This window comes from Empidonax traillii, unplaced genomic scaffold, assembly GCF_003031625.1.
Source record: "Empidonax traillii isolate 1590-97213 ecotype Southwest subspecies unplaced genomic scaffold, ASM303162v1 scaffold891:size446522, whole genome shotgun sequence".
Classification (NCBI taxonomy): domain Eukaryota; kingdom Metazoa; phylum Chordata; class Aves; order Passeriformes; family Tyrannidae; genus Empidonax; species Empidonax traillii.
In genome coordinates, this window is record NW_020956084.1 from 304,975 (window position 1) to 313,703 (window position 8,729).

The 8,729-nt window shown below is 47.1% G+C and overlaps 1 protein-coding gene across 1 annotated transcript in view; it reads right to left on the bottom strand.

The window, feature by feature from the left end:
• Window positions 1-4,499, bottom strand: part of MPPED2 (metallophosphoesterase domain containing 2) — a 99,787-nt gene extending 95,288 nt beyond the window's left edge. Inside the window, exons 1-2 of the mRNA XM_027902616.1 lie at window positions 4,402-4,499; window positions 2,656-2,780 (exon numbers count right to left, since the gene is read on the bottom strand). The gene's annotated coding sequence lies outside the window, so the exon portion shown is untranslated. The remainder of the gene's footprint in view (window positions 1-2,655; window positions 2,781-4,401) is intronic.
• Window positions 4,500-8,729: the final 4,230 nt, after the last annotated feature.

Consider the following 8,729-nt stretch of genomic DNA (forward strand, 5'->3'; position numbering starts at 1 on the left):
CCCCGCGGCTCCGGGGGGCATCGCTGCCCTGTCTGCGCCGTACGTGCCGCTCTGCACAAAGTTCGCGTCGCCCCCGTGTCCCCCCTGGCTGCCACGGACCGGGATGATCCACGGGGGGGGGAGGATGCTCGGGGGAGGGATGCGATAAACTCCCGCGGCAGCCGCGGGCGAGGGGGGTGTGCGGGGGGAGGCGGGATGCCCGCTGCTTTTCATCCCGGCGGTGCCAAGCGCGCCGTCCCTCACACCTCTCGCCCCCAACCCCTTGAAAGCTTCCAAGTGTCTGAGGCCTCCGGGATCAGCGTTTCAGAGCGGCTTCTCCGCCGGCGAAAGGGCGAGGGGACAACTCCGCCGGGGAACGGCGAACCAACCCGCCTTTCCCTCCTTTACTTTTGCAGCGTGTTCCCTCCGTGCACACACACACTCCCACATCCCCATCCATCCCCGCGTCCCTCGGCGCCCGCAGCCCCGTCCCCGCCGGCCGCCCGCCCGCTGGCCCCAGCCAGCACAATGCTCCCCGGCCTACCCTCCCGGCCCCGCCGCGCCGCCCCCCGCCCCGACCCCGCGCCGGCAGCCCCGCACACCCCCTGCCGTCCCCGGGCCGCCTCCAGCGCCGCCGACCCCCTCGCCGCCCCCTGGCCCGAGCGGGGGGCGCGGCGGCGGCCGAGGGCAGCGGGGCCACGGCCTGGGCAGCGGGGCAGGGCGCTCAGCGCCGCCGGGAACGCGCCGCGGCTGCGGGGAAGCTCCGCCGCCACCGCCGCTGCTGCTGCTACCGCACCGACCCGACCGACCCGACCCGACCCGACCCGGCGGGCTCGGGCGGTCACGCCGGGGGGCGGCAGGAGAGCAGGCGGCCGGGTTTATCCTCATTATTGTTCGCGGGAGGCTGGACCCGCCGCCGCCGCCGCCGGAGCTCCTGCCCGCCCCCCCCTCCCGCGCTCTCGCCCATGACACGGCACCTCTAACCCGCCGCTTTGTGCAGCGCTGCCCCCGCCGTGCCCGCCCTTGCACCGACACCGGCCCGGGGCCGCTCACCTTCCTTCCCTCCGCCGGCTGCCGCTGCGGGCGGGTCGGGGATGCCTTCAGCGGGGCCGCTCCATGGGGCTGCGGGGGCGCGGCCGGGGCAGAGCCTGCGCCCGACCCCGCGGCGGTGCCCGGCGGGGCCCTGGCTCCGCGTCCGGCTCCGGCTCCGGCTGCGGGGCGGCGGCGGCGGGCGCGGTGCAGTGATCGGGACTGCCACTGGGGTCAGGGAGCAGGCACCAGGAAACACGGCGGCCACGGCGCGCTGCTCGCACACACACACACACACACACACAGAGACACACACACACACGCACGGCTCCTCCCGCTGCCTCGCACTTCACCCCCGCGGGCAGGGAGGGAGGGAGGGAGCAGTCGCTGCTGCATTTCCCAAGTGCGGCACGGCTTTCCCCCCGCCGGGCCGGCTGGAGCGGGGGCTGTGCCGCCCATTGGGGTCACGCCGGGGTGCCCCCGGGGGAGCGGGGAGGGCAGCGCCGGAGCCCACCGGGACCCCCTTCCCCGCCCGCCTCGCACCCCCAAAACGCGGCCGGCCCCGCTCCGCGCACCGCCGATCGGCTCTGCCCCTGCCCACGCGAATAGCAAAATAAATAAGTAACAACAGCAACAATTAAAAAAAAAATAAATAAACAAATAAAAATCCTCATCTTCCGCCGCACCTTTCGTCCCTGGGTGTTAATGCGGTGCTCTGCTCCTTTGTAGGTAAGCTCACCTCAGCGGCAAGAAAAACACACAGAAACACCACTGCAGGGTTCGCCTTTGAGGCCGAACATTGTCTTAGGGTGACTGGGGCTTTTCTATGGAAAGATAGAATCAGGGAATTACAGAGGTTGCTGTTGTATCTTTTTTTTTTTTTTTTTTTTTGTCTTCCCCCCCACCACCACCACCCAATCCACAGGAATTGTGTCAACAGCCACAACAGTAACAAAGTAAAGATTATAGGTGTTTGTTCTGTTACTTTCAGACAGCAAATGGAAGGGAAGACTTCCACAAAGGTAACACTTACAATGGGGAAGAGGGAAAAAAAAGAAATAAGGAAGAAAAGGGAAAAAATTCAAACAATTTTGAATAGTCAAGCAGATAGAAAACAGATAACGGGTCTCTAAGAGTAAATAGAGTCCTATATATTTTAAATAAGTAATTTTGACTCTGGCCAACCTTCAGATATGCATGGCAAGCATGCAGGTTTTTCTTTGTTACTGAAAACCGTGAGAAGGGTCCCTTGTACTGCCAGGCAGAAATCCACTGGGATGGATTGTCCTGTTCAGAAGCATGGCAAACTAAGAAAAAATCAACCTAAAAACAAGACTAAATGGCAAAAGGTTTTTTCCAAAGTTGCCCTTTCAGTCTCTTATTTTTTTTTTCTCCATTGTCTTTATCCCTTTTAATAGCAGCAAGCACTGTGAGCCACCAAGGGAAAATTCCTGTTTCAGGCAAAATGTCCCACAGATGAGTCGTCCTCCTAATCAAATCAAAGTAACATTTCCAGGGAAACTTTGCCTGGAACGAAGTCTGAGGCCGTAGTTTCCCAAGTGTTTTTAACTGACTTACTCTGGCACAGCTGTAAAATAAGCAGTCCAGCATTCAACCCACTCCCCCCACTTCTGCCCCTGCACTCACCCTCCTGAGAGAGCTGGGAACCTCACCTGGCAAACTGATCCATTTAGCACCAGGGGAAAACACTCAGGTTCGGTGTGAGTCACTCTCCTCATCCAATCCACTTCACAACTGCGCAGATAATTCTTCTGGAACGAGACAGAGAGCGAGATGAGCAACTGAGGACAGAAAGAGAGCAGGGCAGCTTCGTTGGTGCCACTGCCAACTTCAGTACAGGAACATGGAGGGGCAGGTGAGGTGAGGAGGATCAGCAGGTTTGACCCTGAACCAGGAGCATTGTTTTTAATATGTGACTTGACAGACTCTGAAACGTTTCCTGTTAAGAGCACACAAGAAAACTTTTCCTTTTTTCAAACTACTTCTTTTCTCTTTCCCCAAGGGCAGTATGCTTTCCAAAGATGCACCCACTTTGGAAATGTGCTGGCCCTGGAGTTGCTCAAAGAAGGAAAAAATATTTTATTTAAATTGGTTAAAGGATATTCTGAGGAAAAGAGTTGCCTTCTCTAATTCACAGGAGAGCATTAAAATGCAAATACAGAAAAATAAAACATCTATATTTTGGCTGGAATATGTATTTATTAATACACACTTGACAAGAGGATCTCAGAGATAAATTCAAAAAGCGAATAAGTAAACGAGCTGTTTATTGTGAGTGTCACAGGACTGATTTTTTCTAGCTGGGTGAAATTCAAAACAGTGAACAAACAGCTGATGTTTACTTTAATACTTCCTATCTGTAATATTAAATGTGTATGTTATACATGAAACCTTAGTCGTGTTCAGAGTTTGCACTGGATTTTATTTTTGCACTTTTACAAATCCAAAGTGAGCGTCACCAAATGTGCAGATGCAGGAGACGCATGCTAAATTTTATAAAGCACTACAGCAGCCCAAAAAGCATGCACATTCTCCAAAATCTGTTATGTCATCTCTAATGCAGCTCATAGGAAGCATTGCCTCCAGTTTCTGCCAAGCACAAGACAGAGCTTTTGAGACACACACAGGGTAATCTGGGGTGAACCACAGACACCCATCTCATTTTGCTGCTCAGGAAAAATCTTCCCTAAAGTATTTGTAAAGCAACACAAGAAAGAATCATTTCAAGTCCACCCCTGAGAACTCATTCCTTAAAAAACAGGATTTTTTGGAACGATCTTTTACACAGAAAAGAATTAAAAACAAAAACAAGCAAACAAACGAAAACGTACAAAACCAAACCAACCAACCAACCAAGAAAAACAACCAAACAAAACCAAAACAACCAGCTTTTTCAAACACGTGCAAAACGCACAAGAGGAACAAAGTAATATTTTTTAAAAAACCTCCTTCCAAAAAGGGTTTCACAAGGCAGGTGAGTTCCCTGGTCTAGCCCACAGCACAGTCCCTGGAACGCCTACACTGGCACGTGGCAGAGTGTCTCAGCCTGTGGAGTGGGACCAAGACCTGCACAGGGTATGCCCCAGCTTCACAAAAAATTGGGCCAGTGTTTCACACTGTCTTTTCGTTTGGACCCAGAGTCAGAGGGGTTTGGTTGGTTTGTTTCAGGACGTGGATTTTTTAGCCATTTCCAGAGCAGAGCATCAAGGGTTCTCATTTCCACTGCAGACAGAGTTCAGTTTCGGCCTGCAGAGGCTGGGGCATGCAGGTAGAGTGCTAAACAATGTGTACTTCGATTTGTTGACATTTTAAGGAAGCAGGTCCAGTGGACAGGCACTGGTAACAATCTGCACCGAGAGCCACTGGGCTCACCAGGCGTCAATACAGATCACTGCAGTTCTGCCAAAACCTGTAACTCAACAGGCTCATTCCCCTCGTGACAGCAGAAATTCTTCACTAACTGTGGAACAGAAGACAACAGGAGAAAACTGAAGTAGTTTAGGCTTAATGCCCCACCGAGTCCCACAACATTCCAAATTTGCTGAATATAATAGTTGGATAGATTTAAAGTTCTCCACTGCTCTCTCTCTTCGCCTGCACTCCATAAGTCACGGAGCATTTGGTGCGCGTGCTGGCCAACAACAGGAAAACAACAGAAAACCAGAGTATTATCTATGAAGAACAAACAAACAGAAAAAAAAAATATCATCCAGGATTCCAATTCTGAAGATACAAACTGGGGGGTTTTTTTTAGCTCTTATTGCTCCTGAAAAAAATCACAGACTGGAACTGGGAGCTAATTGAATTGTAATGCTGATAGAGCATCAGGTAAAACTACTGAAGGAAGTATCACTAGTTGCCCTCTGGTCAGGCTTTTTCTATTTGATGGACCAGAACTTCATCTGCTGCCTTGCCCCTTGAAAATAAATTAAATGTTTGATTGGAACTTTCCTACTCGCCCCCTCTAGAAATAAAAAATTATGCAAAAAAAAAAAAAAAAAGTTGTAGGTAAGTCGTTTACCCTTCTAAAAAAATCCCAGTGTAAGTGATGGACAAGTCACCTAGAGAAGAAACCATTCCTTTTTATTTTTTTCCAGAATATTCCACTGAACATTCTTTTTTCAAAACTGAGAAGGATATATGGGTGATTTATTCCTTCACAACAGAGCAGGCAGTGGCTTCAGTTTTGTATGCACATAAAGATCCAAGTGTTGTTTGATGGAGAGCAGTTACTGCAAAGACATTACCACAGGAGCTCCCAGATACTGAAGGCTCAGGGCACACTATAAGGAAAGGTTTTTGGGGGTCACTTTCTGGTCAGTGAGCTGTGACAGGGAATACACAGCTGTGGGAGTAACAGGAGGTGTTTAAACGTTCTATTTATTGCATAACAATTTACCTGTTTAGAAGAAGGTGGATGCCTTTTTCCACAAATGATCATTTTATGATTTAGTTGGTCTATAATGCATTGGGTTAAAGCCAGTGCATGAGAAAACCCTCAGTTTAACTCGTCTGCAGTTCAGGCACCCAAAGCCCACTGTACCAAATAATTCCAGAACTTGGTGGTCTGTCAGGAAACAGGCATTAGTGTTACAGTAGAGTGTATTACAACTTTCTCCTCTCCTTGACCTTTAACTTGTTCAACAACTCCCTTCCCTCTCCATCACATAGATTATCCAGACAGACCCAGGCCACACTCTGCTTCTGCTCCTGGATGTAAATATGGACTGTGTGCTCATGAATTTTGAGAAGTCACAGTGATACTAGACAGTCTACACTCTCACTCTACCTTCTGACTTTAGGGAGAAGATTCAGTGAAGTGGTTTTCTGTCACACTGAGAGCATTCTACAAATGGCAGACTCCACAAACTGAAATTCCTGCAGACAGAGAAAAATTCTTCTCTCCATTCCTGAGAGAAGGTCCCTATTGCACTGGAAATTCTCAACTTTAGTCAAAATTCCACGTGGGAAGCAAACTGCAAAACTGAGGTAGATCTTAGCTCTCAGTGTAAGTAAAGCAATTTACACGGTGGGGCAGAAGTGAGAACATTACTCCTGTGCTATCTTGAAGACATTTTTTTGAGGACTACAGATTTAATGGCAAATTCATCTGATGATGATAATGACTATTGTCGACAGTTACTCAGAGTTAACCTCCTCACATCCAAACAAACAGAGCTTCACGTCATGCCTTGCACAATTAACTTTATGCTTTTGACAGACATTAAGAACCATGATCTCCAGCACATCCACATCTAGTTCCAGTTTACAGAATCCAGATTGTCCTTTGTGTCAGAACTGTGGGCCCTCTGCAGAAAATGGCAGGATGAACACAACAGAAAACCTTTAGAGGTGTCAGGTGTTCCAACATGGACATCTTTCAAATCTGAGTGACCAAGACCCCCTAGATGAGGGAAAAGACTTTCACAGTCATTCTCAGGAATCTTGTCACTTTAAATGTCCCCAGTGACGCTGCTGATGTGAAGGCACACATAAACCTAGAGCCTGAAGGTGAAATGTTTATTGTGTGTTAATTATCATAATTATCCAACTTAGCTGTACAGAAAATACAGTTCAGGTTGCTTATGAATCCTCTGATTCTGTGGGGAAAGGGAGAACCTTAAATTCACAAGCAGCGCTCTCTAATGTAAGGTAGATTTCTGGAGAGAAATGGCTAAGGTCTTACAGTACAATCTCTGGTTAATGTTAATTTTTATCCCTTGATTTGACATTTTAAACCCAATATTTCCTAGCAGCTATTGTCTGCATTCAGGCTGAAAACACTTGCTAAAAACTGAAGGATTCTGCACTCTTTGTCTCAGACACCCTAGGAAAAGAAATCCTGTATTCCAGTTATTGTCTGGCATTTGAGTTCAGTGTTGGCAAACTGGTCCCTGCATGTCTTTGAGGCATATGGAAATTGATGATGAAAGTGTCTAGTATAACTACAAGTATAATTTGATGAAAACTGGAGCAGTGAACTGTGAGAAACTGCTAAATCAGTGTCATCAAACTCTGCTTGAAAAATAATGAAACAGAAATACCACCAGGACACGAGAAATGCAGTGCAAAGGCTGTGAAACCAGAGAGAAAAGACAAAAAAAAAAAAAAAATAAGGAAACACACATTATTTTAATTATTACTTTTAAAACACATGCCCAAAATACAGTGCAACTTTCCTGTTCAAATTCACTTTACAGAGACAGTGACATCATGTCTCCTCCAAATTGTTCAAGCCCAGATCTTGGCACAAGCTGTTCCACTAGAATATCATGTTCAGCCCTGGCACTCTCTCCTGTCTACCCATAACCATGTGCAGAATAAGAACAGCACTGTGGCCAATGCAAATCCCACTTACAGCTCGAGCCCCTTGGGGCGACAGAAAAAATACCAAAATAGAAAACATATTACAGTGTTAAAGCAATAATATCGCTAAGGAAAATAAAACAAACGTAACCCCAGAAGTAAGATGACATTTATTGCCTAAAAAGTTAACAATTCCTGAAGCTGTGAAAGTACTCTGTATAAATAAGACCTGAAGATGGCAGTGAAAAGATCCTGATATTGCTTTATTCATACATTCTGAATGAAAACAAAACAAACTTGCATAGAAACCTGAGAGTAAGAGGACAAAGGAAGAAGATACTGTATTTTTTGATACCCTATGTATGTTTTGTTCACTGATGTTTCCCTACATCAGCAAACACACTCAAATTACTGAGGAAAAAAAAAAAAACAAACCCTAATGATTCTACTCATCTGTACCCATGTTTTGAGAGAGCAAAATGCATATGCATGCCCAAGAAAGGGATATAAGCGTGCATATTTGTAGACTTGCCAGAAAATCTGTACAAAAAGATCACAGGGAGACAGAGACAGCTGGAAAAATTGGAGCAGGGGCTCTGATTTTCATGCCAGTGTTACACCTAATGCGAAGGGAATGCAGATGATGGACTGCAAGCTATATGTTATTCCTACTGACACTTTGCAGTGTGCTTGTAGAGCTGAACAAGGAGCTGGGAATAACAGAAAAAAAAAAAAGAAGAAAGCAAAGAGCACGTGAACAAACAACAAAACAAACCAAAACAGGGCACAGAAATTACAGAAACTGTGCTATAATAAATGAAAATATTTACTCCAGGACGTTTATGACAGCCACATCAACGTTTTTACGCACAAAAGACAGTCACCAAGATCAAGCAGTGGAATACCAATTTTAAACTCTGAAAGTTTATACCTTCAATCTCACCATGACACACACACACGGCAGAAACCACGAAATGGAAAATATCTACGAACAAACCTCTCTTGAAGGTCCTACATCAAGCTTTGAAAGAACGGTGATGAGAGAAGTTTCTGCACATGGATTTACCCAGATTAATTATCAATAAGCCTATTTAGAAGGTTGTGCAAACAAACATCTAGAAGACTCCTTTCTATTAGGGAATATGCAGATAGGAGGCCTGGTAGAAAAAGGGTAAGTGGAATGTTGAGAGCACTTTCTGGTAATACATTCAGGTCTCTAAACTAATCTAGGTGTGATTCTTATGGGTTTTGATATCATCTCTTCCCATGAGGTGATCTCAAAACCCATGTGTTAAAAAGTCATTTTCTCTGCCAGTTACTGTTAACCCAAACCAGGCACTTGAGGAGCCCTTCTATCAGTGTTTTTCTTCCCCCTCCAAGCTTCAGACTAAAGA